At 43.9% G+C, this 18,416-nt stretch overlaps 1 protein-coding gene across 1 annotated transcript in view; it reads left to right on the top strand.

Annotated features, from left to right (window-relative positions):
• Positions 1 to 17,971: 17,971 nt before the first annotated feature.
• DPY19L3 (dpy-19 like C-mannosyltransferase 3) overlaps positions 17,972 to 18,416 on the top strand; it is a 103,990-nt gene continuing 103,545 nt past the window's right edge. Inside the window, exon 1 of the mRNA XM_004704713.3 lies at positions 17,972 to 18,060. The gene's annotated coding sequence lies outside the window, so the exon portion shown is untranslated. The remainder of the gene's footprint in view (positions 18,061 to 18,416) is intronic.

The raw sequence follows: 18,416 nt of genomic DNA, 5'->3' as shown, positions 1-18,416 counted from the left end.
TTTGTAAGTAAGATTTTTATAATTATAGTGTTTCTTCGTCTGTAATTCTCATAGAGATGATTTGATCTTCTCTGGTCCTGATAATTTTAACCTAATTTGCCGTTGGATCTTTCATGATTCTTAAAGCCAAACACACTTTGTTTAAACTAACAAATAGCTAGTAAATACTGCTGCTATAAAGCATGTCATCTCTTTTTTCCCTGACAATCTTAATGTGCTGGTGGCACCCCTTGTTGTCACACCCGTTCCGTGCTGTTAACTGATGGTGTGGTCAGAGCACCCACGTATGTCACAAGGTAACTCGAAACCGATCCCGCAACAGACTGGAGGTAAAGAACACGTTCTTGGGTGTATCTCTACAATGAATAGCATGTGTGAGTCTAAAGCCAACTTGGTAAGGAGAAAAAGCTTCAGGGTATAGCTGTTGACTCAATTTAACAGAGCAAAGAAAAAGCCACCCTTCTCCTTCCCAGACTACCTAAAGAACAAGCCTATCTCTGCAGAAGGACAGCCAGAATCTTCTAGAGGCAAGAATGGAGGACTTCCCTCACATACTTTGGTTACCATGCCTGGGAAACTGTAAGAGTGGTAAAAAACGAGAAAGACTGCAGCAAGATGGGTCAAGACACGGAGCCCCAACAGCAATGACTGGTCAGCTCACACGTGACTGGGCAGGGTTCGGTTCTGTTGTATATAGGGTCACTGCAAGTCAACTGACCCAACAGCACCTAATATTTAGGTGCTACGTAGATTTCTTCTAAACTGATGTGAAAATGTAAGATGAGAAAAGTCTGGCCTTACAGAAAAGTAGAGAAGTTTCTGGTTTGGACTTGTGTCGTGTGACAAGATGTGCTTAGTGTATTGTTATTTATCTTAGAGAAGTCAAATGACTGAACCAATTAAGAGTTGTACATGTTTATCAACATGTAGTTGGTGTACTGTGTTGGGAGAGAATGGACTTCATTTCTCTGGTAGTAGTCTAATAAATGTATTATTTAGTTTTAGCATTGTAGCACTGTTGAAGCATTGAACTGCTTATCACAAGGCTCAAACCCACCAGCTGCTTTGCAGGTGAAAGATGAGTCTATCTGTTACCATAAAGATTTGTAGCCTTGGAAACTTTATATAGGGTTGCTGTGAGTCAGAATCAGTTGGATAGCAATGTGTTTGGTTTGGTTTTTATTTAGGTTAATCATTTGAATCATAAATTATTTGTGAGATTCTAACAGTAATCTTGATTCCCCCACCCCTCTAATAGTGGACAATCAATGTTTAAATATTTTCCTCTCAAAAGTAGAATATAGCAAATCTTTAGCTTTGAAAAATGCCCTTAAATGTAATTTTATTTTGTAATTTGTATATTTGTTTTACATAACAAAATATATAGTTAAGTGTTGTATGCATATGTATGTATGTAGTCATACATATATATATGAAAAATGTAGCAGAGCTTGTCGAAGTTGCCTGGTGTACTGCCTCAATCAACCAAATTTACACTATTTTACTTATTCTGTATATTCCGCACTATTTCATACTTAAGCCAGTCTGCAACACCAGACAGGAAGCAGGCAGCGGTGGTTGGGCGCCATCAACTTGGTTCTCACTCACAGCGACACAGAATGAAACGCTGCCCAGTCCTTGCCTGCTAAAAATGAGGACCTGAAGCCTTTGTTAATGATGGTCATAGACCACAGCCTTCTGTATGGTTTACAACTCGATGTAAACAAGACCAAAATCTTAACAACTGGACTAGTAGGTAACATGATAAACAGAAAAGATTGGAATTGCCAAAGGATTTCATCTTGCTTGGTTGGATCCACAGTCACTGCTCATGGAAGCAGCAGTCAAAAGATCAAATGATGCATTGCATTAGGTAAATCTGCATAAGGCCTACTTAAAGTGTTGTGAAGCAAAAATACTACATTGAGGGCCAAGGTGTGCCTGATTTACACCATAGTATTTTTTTTTCACCATGGTATTTTTAATAAAGCAGGTGCTTCTACAATAATACTTGGAAGGTACCAAGACTGTTTTTAAAAGACTTTACACACTAGATGGAGTTTTATTTACACACATCAGAAAATAATCTTTGGCCATAAGCTCAGACCCAACTTTTTCATCTTTCTGATTTCTCAGCTTTGTCCTGGGTTTAAAGAAATTTCTTTAAAAGATACTTAAAATTATTCATGTTACTAATATCAGGCGTAATCCAACATGGTTCTCAAGGTGAAGTGTGTTATCTTGAATGTAGGCACAATGCAAAAACTGACCTAGCGAGACTTTCAACAAAACAGAACATGTTTCTCATGTTTCAGGTCTTTTATTAGCCTTGACACTTACGTGACAGCTTATTGTCACTTCAGTACACAGCTCCAGGTTTGGGGTGTTTTTCTACCGACCGTTTTAATAATTTTAGTATCCATATTTCAGAAATAATGTGGCAACATTTTACCAAAATAAGCACATCAATTCACATTTCTTGCTCTTTTCATTTATATCTGTAGCTTTATTTTTAAATTCCATAGTTCCAACCACAAAAGGTGTTAGTTCTATTTCGAGTGCCTGAGAAAAGAGTACAACAGAACGTTGTTCAAATACTAAGCTGTATTTTTTATCTTCCACAACTAACATTCTAAAAAAGCCGGCTGAAATAATTAAACAGCTATGGGACCCAGTGGTTTTGCCTTAGTCTTTGCTCGTGAAGTGCCTGGAGAAGGAGCACCATTGCTAAGCAGCATTTCCTCTGATGGTGCTACTGGAGTCCATGCAGAATATCACTGTAGCCTAAAAACTCCCTAAATCCGGCTCCTTGTCTCAGTGCCCAGCTGGATTAACCCTGTGCTCCATCTTCATAGACTGGTACAGAGGCGCCTGTGTTCTGTAGCCATATTTTAAAAATCACTTTGTAATTGCAACAGAAAAAATACAAATTACTGTCCCATCTTGAATGATGCAGAAGTAGGTCCCTAGTGTACAGGCGCAGGGGTGTATGCCTCATGACCTCCACTGATTGGGACAGAGTTTGGCTCTCCCTTTTTATAACCTCTTGGAACACTCCTATAACCTCCATTTTCTTAAATGTAAAATAGTGATATAAAACAGACTGGATTAAATGAGATAGAGCAAACAGTGGGAATTCTCTAACAATATCAATATGACATGCAAGTAACACTTGGTTGAAGATAATTCAAAAGCCATTGTATGTGCACGAGCTGCCAGAAATCCAAGCTGGATTCAGAAGAAGACATGGCATGAGGAATAACAGATGGACCCTCGCTGAAAACAATACCAAAAAGATGTTTGCTTGTATTTCACTGCAAAAGCATTTGACTGTGTACTTAGGAAACTGGATAATTTTGCAAAGAGTGGGAATTCCCAAACATTTCACTGTGCGCATGCAGAACTTAGAGCAAGAGGCTGTCACTCAAACAGAACAAGGTTTAACGTCAGGAAAGGTGTGCGACAGGGTTGTATCCTTTCGCCATACTGTTCAATCGGTATGCTGAGCAGATAATCTTGAGAACCTGGACTACGTGTAAAAGAATGCAGCAACAGGATTAGAAGAAGGCTTATTGTAGTAGTGACATCCTTGATCCATTTGAGGGGATTATGAGTGAAGGGGTGGTGTCTAGCCTGTCAATCAGGTCATAGCCAATAATGCCTCTGTGTGAGCGTGGCCTTCTGTGAGGATTCTGGGACCTTCCTCTTTTCCCCCTGGAGTTGGCCAGACTCTTTCTCTGTCATGGTCTTTCTGCTGACAAGCCACAAGGAGCCACGCTGATGGCAGCCAGAACTCTGGAGATGCTTCCACTGCCACTGGCTCCACAAGACTTCACCCACTGGCCTGTGATCTTCCTGCATTTGGCATCACTGCATGTGTTATGCATGTCTGAAGAATCTATAGTATGGGACATATGGGTTACTATCGGACTTACAGTCTTGATCTGGACTGGGCTGGAATGTTTTCTTAATATACAATTACTCTTTGATTTATGTCTCTTACACATATACACATATATGAATGGCCATGAATTTATTTCTCTAGTCAACCCGAACTAACATACTTAGTAACAAGCTGCAGTATGTGGATGGCACAACTCTGCTTGCTGAAAGTGAGGACTTGAAGCACTTACTCATCAAATCTGAAGACTGCAATTCAGTGTAAAGAAAATGAAAATCCTCACAGCAATAGACAACATCATGATAATGGATTAAAGATCGAAATTGTCAAAGATTTCGTTTACCTGGATCCACAATCAATGCTAATGGGTATGGCTGTCAAGAAATCAAAGCACATATTGCATTGGGTGAATCTGCAGTGTTAAAGAACAAGGATGTCATTTGGAGGAGTAAGGTGTGCCTGACCCAAGCCATGGAATTTTCATTCACTTGAAATACGAATTTTCATTCATATGAAAACTGGACAATGAATAAAGAAGACTGCGAAAGAATTGATAACTTGAATTACAGTGCTGGTGAGGAATATGCAACGTGCTGCTGAAAGAACAGACATCTGTCTGGAAGTACACCCAAATGCTCCTTAAAGGCAAGGTGATAGCTTAAAACTCGCTGCCATTGAGTCAGTGCCAACTTACAGCGACCCTAGAGGACAGGGTAGAACTGCCCCTAAAACTAACTCTACTCCAGGGGTCCTCAAACTTTTTAAACAGGGCCAGTTCACTGTCCCTCAGACCCGTTGGGGGACCGGACTATAGTTAAAAAAATAAAACTATGAACAAATTTCTGTGTACACTGCACATATCTTATTTTGAAGTAAAAAAACAAAATGGCAAAAACACCCGGCGGGCTGGATAAATGTCCTCCACGGGCCGTAGTTTGAGGATGCCTGCTCTATGGGAACAGAATGCCCCATCTTTCTCCCTTGGAGCCGCTGGTAATTTTGAACTACCGACCTTGTGGTTAGCAGCCCAATGCGTGACCACTGTGCCACCAGGGCCCCTAAGAGGTGATGAGACTTAATATACTTTGAACATGTTATTCGGAGAGACCAGCCATTAGAAAAAGACATCATGGTTGGGTGAAGTACAGGGTCAGTGAAAAAAGGGGAGACCCTCAGTGAGACGAGTTGACACAGTGGCTCCAGCAGTGGGCTCCAACATAACAATCGTGAGTATGGCTCAGGACACACTACATAGTGTCACTACAAGTTGGGACTGGCTCTGGCTCCTCACAACATAAAATATCCATGTTTCTGACTCAGTCCTGTACAGTGCTTGGTTCTAAACCTTAGTAAGCCACATGGCCTTGAGCAAGGCAGTCAACCTTTTGTTTCTGAACCTCAATTTCTTCAGTAAACCCTCTAGAGTTGCTGTAAAGGTTAGTATACATGTATAGGAACTATATGGTTGTATTATAGTTTGAAGGAGCCCTGGTGTGTTTGTCTGGGTTGACTGGAGAAACAAATTCATTAGACACTTGTGTATAAGAAAGAGCTTTATATCAAAGAGTAATTGTATATTAAAACAGCCCAGTCCAGATCAAGTCCATAAGTCTGATATTAGCCCATATGTCCAATACCAGTCTATAAACTCCTCTTCAGACTCACGGAACACATGCATTGATGCCAGATGCAGGAAGATAACAGGCTGGTAGGTGGAAAATCTTGTGGATCCAGTGGCAGTGGAAGCATCTCTGTATTGGTGTGGGTTTCCTCATGGCTCCTCCAGCTCCAGTGCTCTGGCTGGGATCAGCGTGGCTCAATGTGTCTTGTCAACAGGAATGTCTCACAGGGACAGTGTGCCCTGCCTCCAAAGAGGAAGACAGGAGCTTCCAGAATCCTCAGAAGGCCGTGCCCACACAGGCCTCATTGGCTATGACCTGATTGACAGTCTAGATTCCACTTCTTCACTCAAGTTGACAGGAGATTATGTAACTGCCACACCTGGTATCACTCTATAGTGGTAATGAGTTGTGTTGTTAACCTCATTGTCAGTAGTTCAAACCCCCAGCCAATACTGATTGCGGTCAATGAGATAGGGCTGGCTGCTCACGATTTGTATCTCGGAAACCCAATACAGGGTTGCTATGAGTCGGAATCAACTTGATAGCTGTAGGTTTGAGTTCTGTGTGTTTGTTCCAGTTTGAGCATTCACTGGAGAGGGGAAAGCTTAAAACTACCTTTATTATGAAATCAAGGTAACTATTTACATCCTTGGAAAGGAACATAAGAAACATACTCGTTTGTTTTGAGGGAAAAAGTTCAAAACACTATGCTATGCCTTAAAAGAAGACCTGTTTTATCAGTACCTAGTGTACTGTACATGATTAAATTACATTGAAAAAGAACAGGCCAGGAGAAAGTGTTAAATAAACATTGCCTTCCTACCATGATGTTAAGTTCTGTAAATCATGGGTTTTAGTTCCTTTACTACTTTAACTCATAGTGACTGTTAGTCCAGGTAGACTAGAGAAACAAATTCACAGACACTCATGTATATGAGAGAACTTTCCATCAAACAGTAATTGTATATTAAGAAAACATCCCAGCCCAGTCCAGATCAAGTCCTTTAGTCCAACCAATATTAGCCCATATGTCTGTTACTGGTCTATACATTCCTCTTCAGACTCACGTAACACATGCAATGACACCGAATGCAGGAAGATCACAGGCTGGTAGATGGGAAGTCTTGTGGATCCTGTGCTGGCTTGGGTCTCCATGTGGCTACTCTAGCTCCAGGACTCTGGCTCAATTAGCATAGCTCCATGTGGCTTGTCAACATGAATGCCTCGCAGAGAGTGTCCCACCTCCAGTGAGCTATTTATCTCCATAGCACCTCCAAATGAGGTCATCAAGCTGCGACCTGATTGACAGGCTAAACTCCACCCCTTCGCAAGTTGACAAAAAATTTATGTAACTACCGAAGTGATCCTATAAGACGAGAAGAACTGCCCTGTGGGTTTCCAAGACTATAACCCTTTACTGAAGTAGAAGCCTTATCTTTGCCAAATATGTAACCACTACACACCAGGGCTCCTTATGAGTTGGAACTGACTCTATGGCAGTGAGGTTTAAGGAGCCATGGTGGTGGTGTGGGTTATGTGTTGGGCTGCTAACCACAAGGTTAGCAGTTCAAACCCACCAGCTGCTCCTGGGGAGAAAGAGGAGGTTTTCTATACCAGCAGAGTTACAGTATCGGAAACCGACAAGGGCAGTGCTACCCTGTCCTAGAAGGTCACTTTGTGTCAGAGTTGACTCTATGGCAGTTGAGTTTGGTTTTACTTCTATAACCTGCCATTACAGATTTACTTTTGGGATGTAAGGAAACCAGTAGTGAACCTCCCATCCACTAAATAAGCTTTATGAGCTGACGGGATTAGTAAAACTTTAATCCTGAGTCTTAGTGGGGATTATATATACTCAGTATAACTAGTCATTAACTATATGGTAAAATTGTGAAAGACAGCAAAGAAGGGGAGTTAAGTTCCCAAGGTTGACGTCTCACAGAACATTTTATCTGCAGGACTCTGGTGCCAAGCAATCCTAATTATGAAACCTACTGGCAGGTCAGGCCAGTACCTGCCTCTTCACACAGGGTGCTGCCCTGCAGGTCCAGGGAGTCACCAGCCTAGCTCCTTGGAATGGACTTAACAATCAGATAGGAAAATGGCAGATGTGCTGACCCAAGACCCAAACCACATCCACTGCCATAACCTCATCTGGGGCCTTCCAAGATCGCATATCTTAACGGAAGCAGACAGCCACCTCTTTCGCCGTGGAGTGGCTGGTGGGTTTGACCCCACCCAGTGGCACCTCAGAACCATGCCTGGCAATTGGAGTCCCTAAAAATCTCATCCTACACTGTTCCCTAGCCAGTGAGGTTTCTCCAAATGAGCACATTAAACCATTAAATGGAATTTTGAGAGCTCCATAACTCAAATTTCCAGCTCTAAGTTAAACCCATACAACAAAAAAGGCTGTGTATGGAAGTGAGATTCAAAGAACAAGGTAAAAAAAAAAAGTTTGAAACGGTAACACCTGGGAGCAGAAGTGTCGGGATCAAATTCTAAATACCCAGGGAGAGTTCGTTTTTGGAATTCAAGAAAATGTCAAATCTTGCCTGCATGGTACTGGCATTTGCATGACATCTTTTAGCACATTTACTCAAACAATAATTGGGGTAATAATAATAATAATGCTTCAAAATAACAAACAACTTCATAATTGAGTTTCTAAACGCCCCTGAGAGCTTTCTTTTGGTACAAATCTGTCCAGTAAGATCCACATTCCTGTTATTTATTTTTGACCTGTTATTTTTTGAAAACAAAAACTCACTGGCACCAAGGCCATCCTGACCCCCTGGGACCCCACAGGACAGGGTAGAGCTGCCCCTGTGGGTTTCTGAGACTCTTTCTTTACAGGAGTAGAGAGCCTCACCTTTCTTCCTTGAGCCGGTCTGGTAGATTCAGACTGCAGACCGGACCCTTACCAGCCCAAAGGGAACAACTTAAAAAGAAATAAAAAGTAGGCCATAAGGCTTCCTTTTTGAAAAATAGTAGGGCTTCAAGCCAGAATGGAACCCAAACCTACCTACCTCGTTTTTTGGGGGGGTTTTTTTGTTTGCTTATATTGGGGTTTATCTCTCAGATGTGTTTGTCACTGGGGTAGCCCTCTTGAATTTTTGTTTTTCTGACTTTCAGTCTATGAAACCCAGGCTTGATGAACCTTTAGGGCCAGCAAGTAGAATAAGGGGTTTGGGGGGAGGTCAGGGGGTGGGGTGGTGAATGGGGTCGGTAAAAAGGGAACTGATGTCAAGGAGTTCAAGAAGGAAAAGTTTGATTTGAAACTGATTGTGGTAGCAAGTGTTTCAATCCTGCTTGATCTATCTGTATTCCCAATAAAATGATTTTGGAAAAACATACATGTATATTTGCCACAGTGAAATCAGAAACTGAACAGAACATTTAACTTTCACGTCACTGTTTTTGGCTCAACGATCATTTTCAGTTGTACTCAACCAGGGAACCACACTGATGGTTGGTTTTTATCTGGCGCCCACGCAGACTGACTGCTCCTTGGGCACGTGTGTGGTAAGGGCAGTTCACCGTTTTGGCGAGGGACATTCCGCAGCCCCATGATCAGTCAGAGTTGGCTGTTCCTCACAATGCTCGGCCTCTCATCATCACAAGCTCTGCCTGCTGAGCTGGGTCACACTCAGCACGGAGAAACCTCGTGGTCAGAACTCGGAGCTGGCGAGATGGCGCTGAGTGCTGAACAAGAGTCGCGTGAACAAAATTTGTCAGGTGAGTGTAAAGGTTGTCATCGTCCATGCAGCTGTTTGAAGTGTAGCATTTCAACTCAAGAATTGAACAAGCATGTCTGATTGTTTTCTGATGATCCCATTCCGCTTTGCTTGCAATGAACTGTAACACGTTGTTTGTACTTACGTCTTAAAACGTGCTATTTTAAAGGTGGGTGAGTGCAGAGTGGAGACTCAGGGTCCATCGGTAGGCAACTGAACACCCCCTTGCTGAGGGGTTGTGGGGAGGAGACGAGCCAATCAGGGTGCAGGGTAGCAACGATTAAACATATAACTTTCCTCTAGTTCTTAAATGCTTCCTCCCCCCCAATATCATGATCCCAATTCTGCCTTGCAAATCTGGCTAGACCAGAAGATGTACATTGTACAAATAGCAACTGGAAGCACAGGGAATCCAGGACAGATGACTCCTTCAGGACCAGTGGTGAGAGGGGCGAGGCCTGGAGGGTGAAGGGAATGTGGGGTAGAAGGGGGGAACCAATGACAAGAATCTTAAGTATAGCTTCCTCCCTGGGGGATGGACAGCAGGGAAGAGGGTGGAGGGAGACGTCGGACAGTGTAACTTATGACAAAACTATAATAATTTATGAATTATGCGGGGTTCATGAGGGAGGGGGAGAGAGAGGGAGGGGGGAAATGAGCAACTGATATTAAGGGCTCAAGTAGAAGGCAAATGTTTTGAGAATGATGATGGCAACAAATGTACATATGTGCTTGACACAATGGATGTGTGTGTGGATTGTGATAAAAATTGTATGAGCCCCCAATAAAGTGATTTAAAACAAAGAAAGAAAATATCTTGACTGAAAATTTTCAAGGAAAATACCCCACAAGGGTAGGGGTGGGGGTGGAGAGGATAAAATAGGAGCTGATACAAAGGGTTCAATAGAAAATAAATGTCTAGAAAAGAATGATGTCAACATATGTAAAACTATGCTTGATAATTGATGTATGGATTGTTATAAGTTATAAGAGCCCCAATAAAATAATCTTTTAATTAAAAAATGTCAGGGACAGTGACTGAAAATGATAGTGTGTCAAAAGCAATTTATCTAGCTCGTCATTATCAGATTCGAATGCGTCGTGCTTAAAAGTGACGGCCGTATTACATTGTAAAAGCATTTGGAGAACTAAGAAATCTGAAAGGGGCGATGGTGAAAGTATAACACAGGAAAGCAGATTCTCAGCAACCACTCGTTTCTAATGATGTTGATGAAATGGAAGCATTTGCCCCAGTGAAAGCATCACATTGAAATCAACTCTATTATTACTGACTCACTATGAACAAGTTTTGATGGTGGACAAAAAGTTGGGAAGAACTCGTTCTTGAGTTCGGGGGAGGAAACTGCTCACCATCTCCCAGTCCCACGGAATTGTTCTGTTCTGGGTGCACCAGCTATGCAGGCAGGTGTTGAGGGAGCTTCCTCAGGTTTGAGTTGCATCTTGGGAGGCAACAGGGAGGCCTTAAATCTTAAATGACAACTTAGTAGGAGACATTCTCTTAATTAGGTGTAACTATGGTTTATTATTATGGTGTTTTCTTAATGAACTGTGTATGAATGAAACCTGTTTATAATGAAGTGTTTGAGTCACGTTATGGAATTCTGCAGTGTAGAATACTCTATTTTGCATTGCTTTTATGTAAGGAGCCCTGGTGACACAGTGGTTAAGCCATTCTGCTACTAATCACAAGGTCTGGGATTGAAACCCACCCATCACTTCTTGTGGGGTAAGAAGGCAGCCAGCTTCCATACAGAAATACAGCCGTGGCACTTCTACTTCCACTAAGGGTTGCTATGAGTTGGAATCAACCTCACAGTCACGGGATTTGCCTCTATGCGTTGATATATCAGGTTTGATAGCACATTTTCTATTTCTAGTATTCTGTGAATGAGTTATAAATTTTAGGTGACTCTGAAGTTTTACCAGTGTTACCTACATCAAAATTAAGTTTATTTTCAGGTGTATTGTATAGTATCGAGAATCCACAGCAGCACTGAGTCATTTAAAAAATAGTATTGTGATAAAGCATGCTTAACATACTGTATAAATATTAACATGAAGATTCAAAATCAGCATTGTACTCCTCTGAATTTGAGTACAGTATTTAGAAGGCCCACATAGGCTAATTCTTTCATTCCCGGCATCAACACATTGTCTTACCAGCTTGTAGACAATGCACATTGATTCCAAGAATTGACCCAATCTATTGGCAACATCTACTTTGAAAGAGAATATTCATTTTCCTGTGAACTTCTTGAAGCCCCCTTCCAGGTTATCTTGTTGACACCAGTTTTTTGAGGTTTCAGCAGCCCTACCTGTTTAATACTGAAGCCTCAAGTTAATCTTTGTCTACCCCTCCGTTTATATAGTGAAGCCCATGGGAGCTGAAATAGTTCATGTATGGTGCAACAGACTGTAGGCTATTACTGTATTAATTATCTTAGGACGAAATTGCCTCAAATTTGGTAGCTTAAAACATCAAGCATTTATTATCCTCAAAGTTTTTTTCCATCAAGTGCTAGCAAATGGCCGAGGCGGGCAGTCTGGGCTCAGGCTCGGTCATGCCAAGTCTTCTGAAGGCTGGCTTGGAGCAGGTGGGTCTATTCCAAGGTGGCTCATCCACCTGGCTGCCGAGGTGGATGGTGAGAGGCCCTCTCCCCTCCCCCAAGTGGGCTTCTCCACAGGTTGATTGAGTGACCTCATAACATGACTGGCTTCCCTCGACATAAGCAAACTCTGAGTGAGGCTACAGCTCACACTGGAATGTCTTTCGCACTCAGCTGCCACACGGTCACTTCTACAGTGTTCTACTGGTCACACCAGAACCCCTCAGTGTGAAGAGTGAAGCTGGCAGGATCGTGTCAGCTGAGATGTAAAGGCTGCCAAGCAGTTCATCTTGGGGCAAGAATTTGAAAGAAAAGGAGTATTAATAGAAAGTAGAGATGAGCCTAGAGAGGTCAGTGCAGCAGGCCTTGCAAACTCTGTTCAGGAATCGGATTTTCATGGTGAAGCCACTGAAGGGTTTATATCCTGGCACGATCACTGGTCACTGCATGGAGGGCCAGTTGAGCAGACGTGGGGAGGGAGAGGAGTGTAAAGAGATCCATTTGGTTACTGAAATGATCCACAAGCAAAGTGGTACTTGGATCAGGGTGGGAGCAACAGAAGTGTAGGAAGCTGAGAAAGCTGCACAATATGGAGGCAGATGCCACAGAGCGTGCTGGTTAGCTGAATGAATGAATGACGCCACAGGGAGGAATCAAGACTGGCTCCAAGCTTTTTGATTAGCGTGATCAGGTAAAGGAAGCAACTGGGAAAAGCCAGCTTGGGAATTGGAGGAAGTTTCATTTTTAACAAGGAAATATCCAGTAGGCAGTGGCCACATGGGACATGGAGGCAAGAAGACATACCTAGACCTAAAAAACGTAGACATCATTGTGTCACTGAACATTGCGGTGTACCAGACAATCATCGATTTGTTATAGGAAGCCCCCGCCCCCTAAAAAAAAACCCAGTGCTATCTAATGGATTCCAACTCCAAGAGTAAAAGTGCTCGACAGGCTGGCCAAGACTGACTATCTGTTTTGCCAACTCTTATGTATATTGCATCCTTTTTCAGCCAACTTCACATGCAGCTCCCCTCTAGCCAGTGACTTACCCTGCGTTCCTCTCCCACTCCTGGTAACCACCAGACTCATTTGGTTTGAAAACCTTTTCTTTCCTTTTTATCATAGTGGTTTCATACAATCTTTGTTCTTTTATGATTGACTAATTCACTCACTTACCCTCCCGGTTCATCCATGTGACTATAAGGTGTTTCACAGATTCATGATCATTGAATTGTGTTATCAATTTACTCATTCTTCCACTGATGAGCATTTTAGGTTGTTTCTCTCTTTTGTGAATATATATCTATTGTGAATGTTGTGTTGCACATGGCTGCATTTATCTATTGATGTGGCAGCTCTTATTTCTAAGATGTACACCATGTAGAGGAATTGCTGTATCATATGGTATTTCTAGGAGGCCTGGTGGCAGAGTGGTTATAAGTTGGGCTGTAAACCACAAAGTCTGCAGTTTGAAACCACCAGCTGCACTGTGTAAGAAAGACAAATCTTCCTATTCCCATACAGAGTTACAGTGGACTCCGGCCTATAGGATCACTGAGAGTGGGGACTCAATAGCAGCGAGCTTGGAGATGGTATTTTGAGCCCCAGTATTTTGAGGACATGCCATGGATTTCCCCAGAGTGAGACAATTTCTTAAGGAAAAACCCCTATAGCACATAGGGAAAAAATCTTAAGGAATCAAATTCACATAGGTATTAAGCACTCAGTTTATATAAGGCACCTCAGCATTAAAAAAAAAAAAAAGACTACACAATCCCTGCCCCCAAGTCTGTAATATGAAAAGGATGAAACACCAACAAACATGCTGTGTAACAGGACAACACCTGACCAAACAGCTGACCTTTGCTTTTATTCAAGCCACCAGCAGATGGCCCCGTCCGTTTTCACGGAATGTCTGCTTGCAGATGAACGCAAGACACACAGAGGAGGAAAATATCCGACTGAGGTGACCAGAAATGGCTTGCTGGATGAAGTCCGTGGAGTCCGAGCTACATCAGTGAGCAATATTGTCACTGGGAAGATGGTCCTTATTGGGACTCGGTTACCATGATTAGCAGGGTCTGCTTAGGAATACAGGTTTTCTTTCTCTCTGCTTTTCAGTGTGACTAATGAATTGCCAGCAGGAGAAAAATGGGGCTTTCTAGTCCCGTACATAGTTACAGCCTCAGAAACTCTCAGGGACGGTTTCATCCAGTCCTATAGACATAGACTCAATGGCAGTGGGTAAAGAATTAACATACCTCCTTTTATTGCTTTACTATGCTTCCCAAATTGAAGGTTCTTCGTAATTCTGATATGGTTAGGTTTCGTGTCAACTTGGCTGGGCCGAGGTTCACAGTATTTGCCAGTAATTCTCCAGGACGGGATCTAACACAATGCAATCAACCCTATGATATTCTGAGAAGCCAGCAGCTGTGGTGGTGTGGAGCCCCCTTGATCGGGTCACAGGCTGGTGATACATTTGGAAGACTCTTTGGGGCTCTGTGGCCAGCTCTTTTTTAAGCAGATACTATGGGAAAGTTTCAATTCTGTTAGCTCTAGATCCTGTATCTGGTTTGTTGTCCTCCTGCCACATTGCCTGCCAATCCCAGGAGCCATCAGTGAACTTCTGATCTTGGATTCATCCTACTTAGCATCTACCAGCCTATGGTCATCCTGCTTACTCCACTCCCACAGCCACATGAGTCAGGAGAAACCTCCAGTCTACTCTGACCCTCGGATTTGAGCTGAACTGGACATACATACTTCTAGAACTGTCTCTTCTTGACAGGTATCTTTCTATATACATATGTATATATAAGCATCACTGTTTCGCTTCTCTAGAGAGGCTAACCCATCTCCTAGAGCTAGTCTAGAAACAAAAACAAAAATTCACTGCCATCAAGCAGATTCAGACTCAGCATAACACTAGAGGCAGAGTAGAATTCAGGGGCAGGCAGCCTCATCTCTCTCCTAGAGGGGCTGGTGGGTTCGATGCATAGCCTATTATGTCACCAGGGCTCCTTGAGCAAGTTTATAGCATGCTATTTTTCCTATAGCATGTGCTCAAAAATGTAGGTCTGTGTGTCACGTTTGGGTCAATTCTCAAAATATTTCAAACTTTTTCACAATGCTATTGCACTTATACTGTAAACTTAAGTACACATGTTTTATATGTACTGGGAAACAGCATGTGACCCGCTTGTGATACTTTGTTGCAGAGGTCTTTAACTGAACTGCCATCTTTCTGAGGTCTACCTATGAAAAGCATAGTCCCTCCCTTCAGAAAAGGCCAATAATATGTCCGCAACTCAAGTCACTGCCATTGAGTTGATGATGGCTCATAGTAACCCTACAGGGTAAAACTGCCCCTGTGAGTTTCTGAGATGGAAACAGTTTATAGGAGTAGAAAGCCGCATCTTTCTCCAAAGGAATGTCTGGTGCTTTTGAACTACCAACCTTGAGGATGACAGCCCAATTCATAAGCACTATGTCAACAGGGATCCTACAATATGCTCTAAGGGATCAACACCAGGATTTATTAGGCATTAGAGAGACACCCAAAGGGAAGATCACTAGTTTGTATAGGTGAAAATGTCAAATTTCAGAGAATTGGTCCTGATGTGGAACAGATAAAGGATAAAAAACAAAGAAATTACAATAAGATCATTGATCACTTGGCTTTTGATTGAGAACAAAAAACAAAATTTGCCACCCAGTTGATTCCAAAGCATAGTGATCCTATAGGACAGGGCAGAACCTTTGGGGTTCCCCCTTTGGGTTTCTGAGAATTTACATCTTTATGGGAACAGCCAGCCTCACTGTTCCTCTACCAAGCCGCTAGTAAGTTCGAACCCCAGACCTTGTGGTTGGCAGCTCAGAAATTTTATACACTCAGAGCTCCTGAGATCCCAAAAGGGAGGGCTGAAAAAGCAGAGAAAGGTCTCCAGTGGATACAAATGTTTAGATAGGTTTCCTTGTGCTACAAAATTTACAGCCGTAATAGCAGAATGCTTACAATGTATCCTCAGGTTAGAAAAATGTCTTAGTAAGCTACTTACAGTTTTCTGGTTAAAAAGAAAAAACGAAACAACTCTAAGGCTCCTTTAGACAATGCTTTGCTTAAGTGAAATCTTGGCCATCTGAAAAATTTAAGCACTGAAGGTGCTAGGTTTCTTAATGAAATTTGCTCCTAAATCCTTAACATGAAAGGCCGTATTACACCAACATGTGTGTTTCAAACTAACTTTATGTGTCATCAACTCAATGGTGGTGAGTTTGGTTTGTTTTTTGACCAATTAACACAGCCAGCTAACAGGTGCTCGTTCAAATTTGCTTTGCTATGGCTAAGCAAACATTTAGTCAAAGACAGTGGCCAATGAAAACTGTTTAATTTAAAAGTATGACAATAAGATATTGAACCTGCCTTCACGTTAATTCCAATTACAAACTCACTGCCATGGAGGCAGTGCCAGCTTAAGCCAGTTCTAAAGGTAGAACTTGCCCCTGTGAATTTCCAAGACTGTGATTCACTTTTTTACATAAAAAAAAATCATTTTACTGGGGACTCTTACCACAATCCGTACCATTGTATACAATCCATTGTATCAAGGACATTTGTACATATGTTGCCATCATTTTCAAAACATCTTCTTTCTACTTGAGTCCTTCGTATCAGCTCATTTTTTCCCCTCCCTCCCTCATGAACCCTTGACAATTTATACTTTGTTATGTCTTACACTGACCGATGTCTCCCTTCACCCACTTATCTGTTGTCTCCATGGGATCGATTCCCCTTTTCTCCCCTCTTCCCCTTCTGGTATCTCTATTCTCATTATTGGTCCTGAGGGCATTTATCTGTCCTGGATTCCCTGTTTCCAGCTCTTATCTGTACCCGTGTACATCAGCTGGTCTAGCCAGATTTGTAAGGTAGAATTGTGGTCATGATAGTGGGGGGAGGAAACATTAAAGAACTAGAGGAAAAGTTGTGTGTTTCATCGGTACTATACTGCACCCTGACTGGATAGTCTGCTCCTTCTGACCCTTCTGTAAGGGGATGTCCACTTGCCTAGACTGTAATTCTTCACGAGGTAGAAAGCTGGTCTTTTTACCTAGGAGTGACTGGTAGTTTTGAACTGCTGTCCTTGAGTTTGCTGCCCAATATGTAACACTACACCACCAAGGCGCCTCATTTCGACCTGCAGAGACCCTATACAGTATAGGGTTTCCAAGACTGTAAAGCCTTATGGGGCAGATTGCCTTATCTTCCTCAAAAATTAGGTTTAATTTAATCTTTTCGTTTTGTTTTAAAATAAAGTTTTCTCATTTACAGTTTGGTGTTGAGATTGACTAGCATTTAAAACTACACATTCTTTAAGAAGAAAATAGCACTTTTGCCTCCAGTCTCACGTAAGTGTACTGTGGGCACACAGTAGGGCCCTCACACAGGCCGGCGCCGAATGAATTACAAGTCAGGTTCAGGAAGCGTCGGGGAGGTGTGTTTGCCAGGTCCCAGGAGAGGGTCCTCAGGCCCTAAAGTTCAGAAACTTCCCTCCAGGGTGTGCTTAGCGAACCCCTCAGCTAACAGCGCAGATGTACACAGGGCGGGGGCAGACGGGCAGGAAAGGCTTTTAATTTTAAAGAACAGACCACCCCGCGGCCCAGGACCTCCAATGGCTCCTAAGCGCTCATCTTCTCTGCCTGCAGGGCCGCACCGTGGCACAGGCTCCCCGCCGTCAACCAAGGCAACCCGCCATTCCCAGGAGCAAGAGCGCACCTTCTCCCCGGGCCCCACCCATCCACCGGGCGAAGAAGGCCTCCGCGTCTCGGGGGACTGCGACTGCAGCTGCGGGGGGAACTCAGGGCGGGGTGCTCCGAGGGCCCAGGACGCGAGAACGAGGACTAGCCTTCCATCGGCGGAAGTGCGCTGCTCCTTTCCGGCTGGCGCCGCACGAGACGGGGCGGGGCGCCGCGAGAGAGGGTGGGGCCCGTCAGTGATGGACGGCTCTCAGGGCCAATGGGCACGGCGGCGGCGGCCCGGCCTCTCTGGCGCGCCCCTTCCTCGGGGCTGCTGAAGGCCCTGAACCCCCTCATTTGCACGGTGTTGCATTCAGCCGCTCTGGGGCTCTTTCTCCCTGGCTTACTGGCCGCTGTGCGGCGCGGGAAGGAAGGTAAGTGCGCTCTCGCTCCCCCGCCGCTCGGCCTGCCTCTCCGCCCGGGGGCTGCCGAGAGGATCGCGGGCCGGGGCAGCGGGCGCGGGCGCGGGCGCGGGCGCGAGGGCGCCCCCAGGCGGGCGTCCTCTCTGGGCTTCCTGCCCAGGGGCGTTTTGCGGGCTCCTGGGAGACGTCGGGGCGTCCGCTGTGGACCGAGCGCAGGAACGCCCACGGCGGCCCGGGGCTCGAACTCGTGAGTAGGGAAGTTTGCAGAATTGCATTGCCGGGCGGTCGGAGAGGCAGGCGGCGCTCGCGCGCGGAGGGCGAGCCCGGCCCGGGACCTCGGCGGGGCTGGGGGAGGCTGGGCGGCCGGG

This window comes from Echinops telfairi, unplaced genomic scaffold (assembly GCF_000313985.2).
Source record: "Echinops telfairi isolate 266 unplaced genomic scaffold, ASM31398v2 ScPeMD7_2291;HRSCAF=2852, whole genome shotgun sequence".
Lineage (NCBI taxonomy): Eukaryota > Metazoa > Chordata > Mammalia > Afrosoricida > Tenrecidae > Echinops > Echinops telfairi.
This window is presented reverse-complemented; position numbering and strand designations above follow the sequence as displayed.